A 13,637-nucleotide genomic window follows, 5' to 3' on the forward strand; every position below is an offset into this window, starting at 1 on the left:
GGTTTAACTCATCTTGGTTTAGTTTCGGCGTGTCGATATTTGCTATGAAAAGGTCCATTTCTGCCAAGTTCTCAAACTTATTAGCATAGTTTTGAGAAGTATTCCCTTATAATGTTCTGAATCTTGGTTGTTTCTCTGGTGATGTTTCCATTCTCATCTCTGAGTTTATTTATTTGGGTGAATTTTCTTCTTTTTCTGATAAGATTTGTTAAGGGTCTGTCAATTTTGTTAATGTTTTCGAAGAACCAACTCTTGTTGATTCTTTCTGTGTTTTTTCTTTTTTTTTTTTGGAATCTAATTCATTTAATTCTTATTTAATTTTAATTATTTCTTTCCATCTACTGGGTTGGGGTTTATCTTGCTGCTTTTTTTAAGGAGGTTCAGATGTGTCATTAAATTGTTGGTTTCATATATCTCAAACTTGCCTCTTTGTACTGCCTTTTCTGTGTCCCAGAGGAGCTGGTAATTTGTGTGTTCGTTTTTGTTGAATATTGTGAACACTTGAATTTCCTTTTTAATCTCTTACATGACTTACTCGTGATTCAACAGTGTGTTGTTCAGCATCCATGTGTTACAGGACTTTCTTTGGTGGCTTTTGGCATTGAATTCTAATTTTATTTCCTGTGGTCTGAGAAAATGCAAGGTATAACTTCAATGTTTCTGAATTTGGACTTTTGTTTTGTAACCTAAAATGTGGTCAGTTTTTGAAAATGTTCCATGTGCTGCTGAGACAAACGTGTTTTCTGATACTGCTGGGTGAAATATTCGTTAGATGTCTGTTAAATCTGGTTGATCCTTGCAGTTGTTTAGATCTGCAGTTTATTGAGTTTTAGCCAAGTTGATCTATCTAGTGGGGTTAGTGGTGTGTTAAAATCCCCAATAATTAATGTCTTTGGATCTATGTGAGCTTTGAGGGAAAGTAGTGTTCTTGGATAAATTTGCTTGCTCCGTTGTTTGGCAAATAGATATTTAGAATTGTAATATCCTCCTGAAGGAGCGATCTCTTAATTAGTATGTAGCGACCTTCTTTATCTCTTCTCAAGAATTTTAATTTGAAGTCTATTTTATCTGATATTAGGATTGCAACTCCCACCTTTTTATGGGGGTCATTTGCTTGGTAGATTTTGTTCCAGACTTTCACTTTCAAAATGTGTTTGTTTTTATGTGCAAGGCGTGACTCCTAAAGGCAGATAGAAGGATTTTGCTTTTTAATCCAACTAGATAGTCTAAGTCGATTAATTGGAGATTTAAGTCCGGTAATGTTGAGAGATAGGACTGAGAGGTATTTTTTTTTATTGTGAAAATGCCGTACAGATGGCTTATAATTACAAGATAATGAGTACATTTTTTTATCAAGCATTTTTGCCTCTTCCTTTGTTTCCCCTTCCCATCACTTCTCAGACTCCCCTTACCCAATCCTCTCCCCCCACCAAAGTTGTAAAGTTCATTTTTCAACATAACGACTTGTACATTTCATTATTGCAATGGTTCCACCTGTATTCCTATTTAAATGATTTGTTTTTTCCCTTCCCCTCTACAAATTATACCAATATCAAATACAGTGAAATCTGGAGTTATTTTTTGTTATGTCGAAAAACGAACTTTAAAACGTTGGCCAGGGAATGGGGGAGGGAAGGAGTGGGGATCAGTGTGGGGGAGGTGCAAGGGATGGGAAGAGGAAACAAAGGAGGAGGCAACAATGTTTGAAAAGAAATATACTCATTACCTTGCCCATGTAATTGTAACCCCTTGGTACAGAATTTTCACAATAAATAAACTTCAAAAATGTTTATCACTTATTATAATTCAAATACCCAAGAGTAATTTTATATAATCATTACAGGTATCATTTTATCACTATCATAAAACAGAATAAAAGACCAGTCCCAATTATTACCTACCTATCATTATTCTTAATTCCTAATCATTACCTAAATATCTTAAACAATCTAAATAGTCATGTCTTTAACATAGACACAAATATTCTATCCTTTTTACTTAAAATTTTCCAGGGGCATGTATTCATGTTTCTAAGAAATGTTCACAGCAGTTTAAAAATGCTTTTGTGAAATTAATGTGAGACATGTTGTTGTTGTTTGCAAGTCCTGGGCATTGTCCCTAAGCTTTTTTGTGCTCAAGGCCAGCACAGCACAACTTGAAGCACAGGGCTAATTTCTGTTTTTGAATGGTTAATTGTTGATAAGAATCTAACATGTACTTTTCTGTCGGGGCTAGATGTGAAAACAATTGCTATATCTCAGCCCCCAGAGGAGCTAGAATTATAGGCGTGAGTTACCGGCAATTGGTTTGATGATGTTTTTTAATTTTAATTATGTTTTAAGATGTTTATTTCACTATAATGCACATAATTCTATACATAAACATATATATGATGTCAAATTCTCACTAAAAATGTATGACTTTCTACACATTACATTTACACACACATACACACACACACACACACACACACACACACACATGTATTTCTGAATGTATACACTCCCTCTAAAACTTTTATGCTACTATTTTTTACCCTTTTCATTTCAAAGATATATAGTCTATTTTTCCAAAAATTTCCTAGAGTAAAATGACTAATATTTCAATAGAAAGTAGAATACATTATTTTCAAGGTAATTTTAGATATACACATGATGTTGTAGTAATATTTATAGAATATTACTTGAAAAATTCTGTTCAAACCCTTAAATATTTGTGTGTAATGACAGGGAGAGAGGAAGTTAATTCATACTGGTTAGAAATGTGCAATGCTTCAAAATCTGTTCAATAATTTGTTATAATCACATAGTCAAGCTACCTGTTATGGTTTAGTTTTTTTGTTTATTTATTCAAAAATTTAACATGGATGCATGCGCAGTGGTAATATTAAAATTATTAATCAAAGTACAAATAATACAAAATCATAGACACATACCAGACTTTCAATAATTAGCACGTATGATGTAATAATAATTTTGTTGAAAATGATGATGACCAGAGTGACCCTGATAATGACAATGTTATGATTGAAAAGGAAAAATTTTTAGACATCTTTGAAGCTAGATTTCCCACATTGAATACATAATAATAAACAGTGTTGGATTACATAAAATAAGAATAACAAGGGGAGAGCTTCAATATCAAGAAATACAATCACATAATCAGGTGAGACAGTAAATCCCTAATGTTATTCTTGCAGTCTCTCTAATGTGTACTCACTTTTCTTTTTTTTTTTTTTTGTTGGTCGTGGGGCTTGAACTCTGGGCCTGGGCGTTGTCCCTCAGCTCTTCAACTCAAGGCGAGCGCTCTACCACTTGAGCTACAGCACCACTTACTCACTTTTCTTGGTGGTATCATTTGCTTATAAATAAAATCATTTATTTTAAATTGTTTATTGTCCCACATAGATAAAATATAATAAGCTGAGTGCTTTGTTATCAAATGATCTTGTTTGTTCTAGCCTTGGGAACTTAGGAGAAAGACTTTCACCACCCACATAGCCAGTTTCTTAGTTATATATCCCTAGAAGGTAACAACACATGCCTCAAGCATGCTTCACTATTAGGCAGAAATCCTTGGTCAGTTTTAGATTCTATCCAGTTCACTGAAGAAAATCTATGTATAAGTTTATGAAGAACACTTGGCAACACATAAAGCAATAAGAAAATTTTGATGGACTAATATTAGTTTTCAACTTAGTGCAATTAGTTCAAGTAACATTCTCATATAGATACTATTCAATAACCAATGTTTTCCAATGATATGTTGAGTATGTTCTTCAATACAAATGTAGACACATGACCCAATTTACATAATACCACTTACATATCTGTAGTTGCCTTAAAAGGACACAACCCTTAGAGCCAGGAGGTAAAATTTATTTTTATTTCTGCATGAAACAATTTGTGACTTTATACCAACAAAACGAATTTGACTCTATCCTTATTTGTAAGCTAAGTTGGAAAATGTACGGACTCTTCACTTTTCTTTTTTCTTGCTCTAGGAGTAAGCAAATGTATTCGTCAATATTTCTGGTAGATTACATCCATTTACAGATGAGAAATGTACGGCCAACACTCAATGTAGTGAGGAAATAATGATACTAGAATTTTTGTCTGAGATCTTCCCTCTGCATACTTACAAGGAGCAGTAATTTGTTGATGGAGAGGACAAATATGAAAAGACTATGGGGAAAAAACATACTTTCTAAAAATTGTTTAAGACTAGGTGACCAGTGACGAGTACATGAAACAGACTTGTGACAGGGGCATAAAAAGGAGTACATAGAAATCATATTAGTGTTGGGCGCCAGTGGCTCATGCCTGTAATCCTATCAACTCAGGAGGCTGAGATCTGAAGATCACGGTTCAAAGCCAGCCCAGGGAGAAAAGTCCATGAGACTCTGATCTCCAATGAAAACCACTAAAAAACCCCGAAAGTGTTGCTGTAGCTCAAGAGGTAGAGTGCTTGCCTTGAGCTGAAGAGCACAGGGACAGCACACAGGCCCAGAGTTCCAGCCCCATGACCAACAACAACAAAAAAAAAAAGAAATCAAATTAGTAACAGAAACTGAGAAAATCTTGATCGTTCATCTTATATAATGGGTGGGAGTAGAATGGTAAGAAGAAATCTAAAGGGTTCTACATCTCTGGCCAAGCAAATGTGTGAGTGTTATTCTTGGTGATAAGGATTATAGGTGAAAATGATGTATTTAGGGGAAAAAACTCTCTGATATTTCCAAAGTTTATATTAAACAGATGCAAAGATAGGTCTGTTAGATATCATCAAAATATCCACGACCATGAATATGAAAAAGAATGATAAAATTGGGGGCATTATTAAAGGTAAGAGGAAAAGAAAAGTTATGACATAAGTGTAGCAATGTGAGCACCAGTGTGGACAAGATTGGAAGAAAGAGATAAGGAAACAAGAAAGTAATAGAAACAGATTTACAGAAGGAAAGGAAGGAAATAATTTTCAGGAAGAATAGGTCAAAACTTACAGAGACATTGAAGGAAAAATGCTATTTGGATTTGAAAACTTAAAGGACATAGACAAGTTCAATAAGAACAGTGTTTTAGTGAACTGGTAGAGATGTAAGTCATATTGATGAAATTTTGAGATACTAATGTGAAGCCATAAAATTCTAGATCCATGAATTCAACAGACCCTGTTGATTTTAAATTTTGGGAACAAATGCTTTTATCCTGACCTTAGAAGTATTATACAGATGTAAGTGTCATGAACTTTACTTAGATATATTCTGTGAATATTTTTGAAGGAGATTATGGATTGAACTATAGCACAGACAAGCCTAATTTGCCCTACAGTCCCAATGAGTGACCCATGTATCTACATCAGTTTGGGATTTTATTGAAATATCGTTAGATATGTTTGGACATCTTATCAGGTTATTCATTATAAATGTAGGACAAGTAACACCAAGTATAAGTTGAACATACAGTTTTACTGATGTTACTGAAGACTCCACAAATTGATTCTTCTTTAGAATAGAAAATGCCTCAATAGCCATTGATATGTCATAACTGCCATATACTTTATTTAAATATAATTCTTGTTAGGGATATCTCCATGCTGAAATAACCCTCTCAATGAACCTGCCACAAATTCTTATATGTAGAAAGTGCTCTTATAAACTTCAAGGTATTATTGAATGGAAGAGTTCAGACATTACCCTCACCACAAGGACTAAATGCCTAAACAGATCAGAATTTTGTTTTAATGCCTTTCTTTCATTTTCTGACACATATATGCATGTAGGAAAGGATTCTGATGTACCAGTAATACAATGGTGCCTTGTAATAACACAACATCTAGGATCTAGTGTTAATTCTACTTACTAATTAGCTCCAAAGTGTGTGGATATTTATGTTTCTCCTGGGTAAACTAATGAGCTCCAAGAAAATGTCCCTAAGGAGCCTTTCAATTCAAATATCACTGTTTGTCTCAAAATGCCTTAAATTCTACACCCTCTAATGTTGGCATAGAGTTATACTGTGTAACTTTTCTCCTCAGAGAGTGAGTACTACCCTATTGGTTAACATGGACAAAGTACATTCATACATAGACTGGGTGTTTGCAAACAAGAAGTGGTAGCTGAACAGTATTCTTAGCAGTTTGTACAGATGAAATGGAAATAAAACAATCAAAAGGAACATGCAAAAAAGACAAAGGCACAAAGTAGAATGTGCCAAGGAAATGCTGATGTACAATTTCAAATAATGTGCTCAGGTGTGAGGGTGTGTTCAGAGTATAGCGTCAGACAATATACTTGGATACCTTGAGAAAAAAACTGCATTAAACTCTTCTGGGATTATCATACAAGTAGAAACCCATTACTCTGGCTCTCTAATCAGTCACAACATCATCAAGTTAGGGAGTATTTTCCAAGAGCATACTGAGAAAAAGAGGGCTCATCACAATTAATGTTCAGGTTGAAGTAACGACAATCACATAACGTTTCTTATAAGTCTTCATTTATTTTGGAGCATTAAAGTGGGAAAAAGGCAAGTAAATATTTTGCATATATCTAAATTAAGTGGGACGTATTATATTGGTCTCTCTTTAACTTGGAAGTTATAGGTTATGTCTTTTTATACTTTAAGTTGGGACAATGATCTGCTTTCAGTTATTTTCTTCTCTTCCCCTTCTTTTGCCCTTCCACTTAAAGAGACGTACTTGAGCTTTCATTTCTAAATCCTCCAAAATTATCTGAATTTCTCCATACCTCTGGCAGCCTCCTATATCTTTCTCAAGGGAATAATTTCTCACTAACATTTTTTATCCCATATGATATTGGATATCTTCCTGCCTAATTCAGTGCAAGATACCCATTAGACTCATCCAGATATCTCAACACTTGTACCACCATAAAATCCTATCTTACTTAGAAATCATGATTTTGGTATGTCTGGGGAGGTGGCATCTGTCAATTTTCAAAATTGAATGACCATAATTCATACTTACATGCAAGCATGTTTTAAACCAATATGCCTCTCAGTAGATGAATGAATCGGCATGTCCATTGCGGCGCTGTGGGTTGTGGCAGGGACTAGGAAGAAAAATGGTTGGCTACCCTCGGTTATTAATCCTGGGCCCCGGGGCTGGCCAGATGCAAACTTTCCCTGCATAGGGTAAGCATTTTTATAGGAATTCCTTTATTGTCTATTTTTGATCTACACACTGTTGTCCAGTGCTTTCCTTTTTACATTTAGGGCAAATTCTTGGTCCTCTCTTAACATCAGTAGCCTTTTTACAATTCTTCTTTATATGTACTGTTTGACCACATCCAAAACATTTTAGATTAGAGGGTTTGGTTTGTAAAGCCTGCCAGGTAGTGGCCATAGTTTCAGCAAACAACTGCATATGCCTGGATTCGGATGTAATGTCTTTACACTCCCTTAAATATGTATTTATATCCCCAGATTCTTTAATAGGCAATAGGGCTCGTCTACAGTCCTCATGAGAATTCTCATAAGCCAACATGCTCGGTAGTTGTTGAAGTGCAGTCTCTCCCACAATAGTATGTTCCAAGGTCAGTGTCAATCATGATAAAAATTCAACATAGGGTTTATTTGGGTTTTGAATTACTATAGTCCAGGAGCCATAATGCTCTCCTACCAGCTGAATCCTCTCCCATGCCTCAATACCTATGTCTCATAACTGCTCATGGATCTCTTCAGGAGAGGTCACTTGCATATGAGCATCTGCATATTGTTCTGTTCCACTCAACATGGGAAGGGTTACATCCTGCAGGCATGGATTATTGCTCTGTGCATTTTGTCTAGTCCTTTCTGTATATAACTCAGTAAACCACATTTGCTACTGTAGGTATTCAGGTTGCTTAAGCAAGGCTCTACAAAGCATCTTCTAATCCTCGGGAGCAAATTATTGTAATGTCGGGCAAGCCCATTAAGCAATTCCCTAACATAATGAGACTGAGGACCATACAACGTCACTGCCTTCTTAAGTTTACCAATATCATCGACAGCAACACCCTCATATCTGGCTGGTTGAGATATACCATTCATAGGAGGTGGTCAAATTACAGGATAAGTAAAAATAGGCATTGCATCATCAAACTCACTGTCTGAGCCTTCTGTTTTGTGTGAGAGTGACGCTGTAAAAATTGTATCTGCCAGGGAGGAGCCGAAGGCTGTTTTACTTTCACTTTTTCAGATTCTCCTTTCACTCTCCTAATTTCTAACTCCATATGTTGTAATCTTGATAAAATCAATTCCATTTGCTCAGACATTCTATTTACGCTTTCAGTTTGTTCTTTTTCAGCCTTCTTTACCTCTTGTTTTTTCTCTGTTAATTGTGATGCATGCTTATCCACTGCCCTTAACCTCAGAGTCCATTAGTAAATCTACAATAAAAGGCGCCGCCTCTTTCGTTAAGCCCGCTATTAATCTTTTCTCATTTAAAGCTTTAAAAAGGGTATGTGAAATAGCCCAAATGGACCAAAATCTAACAGGAATCCTTTCCCCTTCTCAAACAGCTCTTTTTACATTATACTTTACTCATTTCCAATTATCAACATCTAACGTCCCTTCGTCAGGGAACGAAGGATTCCATTCCCTAACTACATTAATACACATTTCTATGTCAAAAGAATACATAGTTACACCATAAGCAGCAAATAAATATTTTAGGATATGTAAGTACGGAGTAGATTTAACTTGTCCCATCTCCCTGTAATTAAAAGTATTTACCTGAATATTCCTTCCTGAATTCAACACTGCAGGGTCCCTGTTTGGATCACAGTTGTCAACGTCTAAGGCGTTGGGGTCCCTGGGTATGGGTCGCAAAATCACCAGGACACAGGAGTTGCAGAGTGCAAACAGCAATTGCCACTGCATGGTGTGCTTTATTGCTAGTGGGTATTTAAAGACAAGCAAGTATTATCTTTGCCAAGATTTAGTCAGGAGACATTCACACAAACAATTTCAACAGATACAATTTTGCTTAAACTATGAGACAAAGTATTTGTATATTTTTATCTAAATTATTTTAGCGCAAGCTCAAACCACTTCGCCGTACTCAGGAAAATGCTTGACTAGCTGTTCGTCTATGCTTAAGTAAGCAGAAGAACTACTTCCTTAGCTCCCAGGAGTCTGACATGAGCTTTGAGATCAGGAGAGAGAACATGTTCCCTCTCTAGCCCGGCATGCCAAGAGCTTTCCACATACACAAACACAATCCTCAGATAATCCTGAGGCCAGAGCCGGCATCATTCTGCCCCTCCAACACAGGCCCTGAGTCTTCATACAGATTGTCTCACCAACTCTTCTATTACTTTAAGCAAAAACAAAGCAAAGCAAAGCAAACAAAATAGACTTTATGGTTAATTAAGCTGCTATTAAAGATTCCAGGCAGAATTATACTGTTAAATTATGCTAGTAAATATGTTTTGTAGATACTGATCTCACATGTGTCACAAAAATATCCATGGATTCATAACTAGAAACTCTGAAGTGTAAAGTCTATTAATTAGGTGAGTTTCATTAGGTAGCCAATGAATAGAACACCACACCATATTCAGTCAGGTAAAGAAGTTTATTTACTGAATAGCGTCCCATGCCATACATTGTGGAAGGCATTTTAAAAAAAATGGGGAGACCCAACCTCGGGCAAGGATGTATCTATGTGAAGAAACAGATGAGGTGAGGCCATTTGGGGAAAACTCTGGCCACACTGGATCTGGATGTGACTTCAAGTTCTGGGACTCACCTCTGGTCAGATGGATAGTGTGACCAGAGGCTGACCAGGTTGTGACTAAACAGGATGGGGAGGTGGCTGCCTCCAGGTGTGTCAGATACTAGGCAACTCATAAAGAGTTGAAACTTAGCCAAGAATTGGGAAGGTGTCGGCATAGGATCTGCATGACCTGGAGCAGACCTAACACCAAATCCAGGTAGTACCTCTGACATATGACTCCTGACTCCAAACAATTCATTCTCAGTTATTTTCTTTCTTTCTTTCCTTTCTTCCTTCCTTCCTTCCTTCCTTCCTTTCTTTTCTCCCTCCCCCTCTCTCTCTTTTGTTTTTTGGTCGGTCATGGGGTTTGAACTCTAGGCTTGGGCATTGTCTCTCAGCTCTTGAGCTCAAGGTGAGCGCTCTACTGCTTGAGCCACAGCATCACTTATGGTTTTTGAGTGGTTTATTGGAGATAATGGTTTCATGGACTTTCCTGCCCAGGCTGGCTTTGAACCGCAATCCTTAGATCTCAGCCTCCTGAGTAGCTAGGATTACAGGTGTTAGCCACCGGCGCCCAGCTCTCTCTCTCTCTATCTGTCCTCTCTTTCACTCACCCTCCCTCTCTCCCTTACCTCAGTATTCTCACCTCTCAAATAATGAACATTTGCTGAGTTGAACTCACAGGCTGGGAGAGCTGCTCAATTGGCATATGTGAAATTTATTTAATGTTTCCTTATACCTCTACCACAGGTCACTGGAATCAAATAATGAACACTCAGGAGCATGGCATCTCAAGACATTTGGAGGAGGAAAGCAAGCATGATCACTGCATTCTGTGAGGTTCACCCTGGGAAGGTGGGGCAGACTCCTCCCTCCTCTTGCTAAATCTCAGCCCAGTTTCTGCATCAGTAGAGGTGACTGCCTACAAGAGTCCCAGTTACTCAAGTGACACAGGTATTAGGCAGATACTTAGCCTCTTGTGGTGCTGAGATTAATGGCATGATTCAACATGATCCACTAGTTTGTTGAGATTGAGTCTACTTAGATTTCTGGTTAGGCTATGTTCAAATTGTGATCTATTTATTTCTGATTGCTAACCATGATTATAGATATGAACCAGCACATCAGACCATTCAAAGTTCTTTATCCCACAAGGTAGACATGAAGTTTATTTTACCAAATGACATACAAGTTGACAGACAGCAAAAGTAAGTCCTTAATTCTGGTCAAGATGTGTTATTAATGTGAAACAAAATTACTTAGCAAAATATCTGACTACTGTGATTATACTTTAAAACTTACCCTACACTTTAATACCAAATCACCTATATTAGCCAATGATTCACTCAAATTACCTGTAATCATTCATGTCTGTCCTATCTTCTAGAAGTAGGGAGAACTGGAGCTCACACAATTAACTAAAGTGGGAGAATTTGAGAGGATCACAGTTCTGAATCAGTCTAGGAAGGAAAGTATCACCCATATCAACCTACTAGGTAGGGATATTGGAATGCAATCATGATCCCTGCTTTTTGGGCTGGGTGCAAAAATTGCTACTCTATGAGTAAAGTAAGTTAAACTAGAAAGGACTGGTGGAGTGACTCCAGTGGTGGAATACTTGTCTGGCAAACACAACATCAAAACTCAAATCAAATTCCTAAAGATAAAATAAGAAAAAGAAAGAAAGAACAACTCATATTGAGCATGTGTTCAATGTAAAGATTTACACTAAATTATTGTAGTTATAAATGTCATCATTTACTTCTAGGAGCACATACATTTTGTGTCAAGACTAAATGAAAAAATAACACCATATATATAAAGCTTTGGTAAAACACATGTCTAGCTTACAATGGTGAACACTTAAGTTTGCATGTGCAGTGGTGTTGCAGGGTTGTTAAGGTTTATGGATGTCAATCTTTTTGATGAACTTGACATGATGAAATTACCTAACCATACATAACCATACAGTTCACTGGGCAGATACTGATGATATATGTAGATAGATAGATAGATAGATATATCTAGATATATCTATATATAGCATATATATATATATATATATCTACATAGCACTCACATGTATGCAGTTATATATTAAGTGACATGTAAATAAAAATAAAAAATTTATAATGAATAAATTTAGTGAACAGATACTTTCCCAAAGTATTACTTTACCCTAACCAGTTCATGTTTTAAAGTGTGCAATGCTGTATCACACTTACATGGTTGCTGATTCCCTTCAGCTTTTTTATGATATTGTTTTTTCTTTGTTTTTCAGGTGAAAAGCCTGCCAATAAATATACTTTCATGACATTCCTTTCTTTAGAAAATGAAAAGCACGTTCTGTTATATGGTTATTCATGTATCATCAAAATATTTTTTTTTATAATTTCAAGTACATATTGTCTTAGATCTCATTCTCTTCCAATAGTACCTATGGGAAGGAGAAAATGAAGGATTATTCTGTTACTTTGGGAGTTTCTGTTATTAATAACTGCAATAAATATGAAAATGAAACTCTGAAATTATTTAGAGAGGTAACTTGAAAGTTACCTTTCTACACACACATGTTACTCCCTCAACTAAATCACAGTACATAAAATAAGTAACATTTTTAGCTGGGTGCCAATGGCTCATGCCTATAATCCTAGCTACTCAGGAGCTGAGATCTGAGGATAGTAGTTCAAAGCTAGCCCTGGCAGGAAATCCATGACACTCTTACTTCCAATTAACCACCAGAAAACCAGAAGTGGCACTGTGGCTCAAGTGGTAACGTGTGAGCCTTGATCTGAAGAGCCCAGGGACAGCGCCCAGACCCAGAATTCAAGCCCCTTGACCAAGAAAATTAAAAAGGAAAAAAGGAGGTAAAATAATATTTTAAAGCTAATGTGCATATATACACAAAATTTGTCTAGAAATAAAACTATAACAGCCAGTGTACTGGCAAAAAAAGAGATTAAAGTGAAATTGCCTTCAATAATTCATTTAGAAGATGTATAATGAGGGTAGGCTACTGGAACTCACATCACTAATTGAAGAGGTAGAATTTGAGAGGATCACAGATCAGAACCATTGCGTAAGGAAAGTAATAAGAGTCTCATATCTTCCTAAAGGTTCGCTTGTTGGAATGCATTTGTGATCCCCGCTAGTTGGCAGACAGTGGTGAGGAACTTGCCCTGTGTTCGGCCCTCAGCAAAATGGATAACCTATGAGCAAAGAAAATAAATCGAAAAAGGATTATTCTAATGATAGAATTCTTGTTCAGCAAACAAAATATCTAAATTCATACTCATTTCCTAAAAGAGGAAAGAAAAGGGAAGAAAGAAAGAAAGGAAGGAAGGAAAAAAGAAAGAAAAAAAGAAAGAAAGAAAAAAGAAAGAAAAAAAGAAAGAAAGAAAAGAAAAGAGAGAAAAGAAAAGAAAGAAAGGGAGGAAGAAAGGGACAAGGAGAGGTATAAATAAAAACTTCAGCATGCATTAGATGTTAAAAATGACCCTAAATCATTTTCACTATAAATGCCATCATTTAATTCTGGACAGAGACATTTTTTATCAAGCGTGAAAAAACCATAGCATACTACATACAAAGCATGGGTTAAATACAGGTCTGCCTTACACTGCTGGACCAATAGGAATGTATGTCTAGTTGTGTTGCAGGTATGTTAAGGTGTGTGGGAGTTCATCATCCTGATGATCTTGCAATGATGAAATTGACTAACTACACAAATAGCTTGGCAGACACCTGCTGAGACCTATATTAAGTCACAGGTTAACAAACAACAACCAGGCATTGTGACCAAAATTATTTTTACCTGATTCAGTGTATTTTTACATTCTATATCACATGTACAAGTTCCTCATTCTCTTCTGTCTCATTATGTTGTCTTTCCTTGGTTTGTTTTGTTTTCAGAACCA

This window comes from Dipodomys spectabilis, unplaced genomic scaffold (assembly GCF_019054845.1).
Source record: "Dipodomys spectabilis isolate Male_0828 unplaced genomic scaffold, ASM1905484v1 ptg000259l, whole genome shotgun sequence".
NCBI lineage: Eukaryota > Metazoa > Chordata > Mammalia > Rodentia > Heteromyidae > Dipodomys > Dipodomys spectabilis.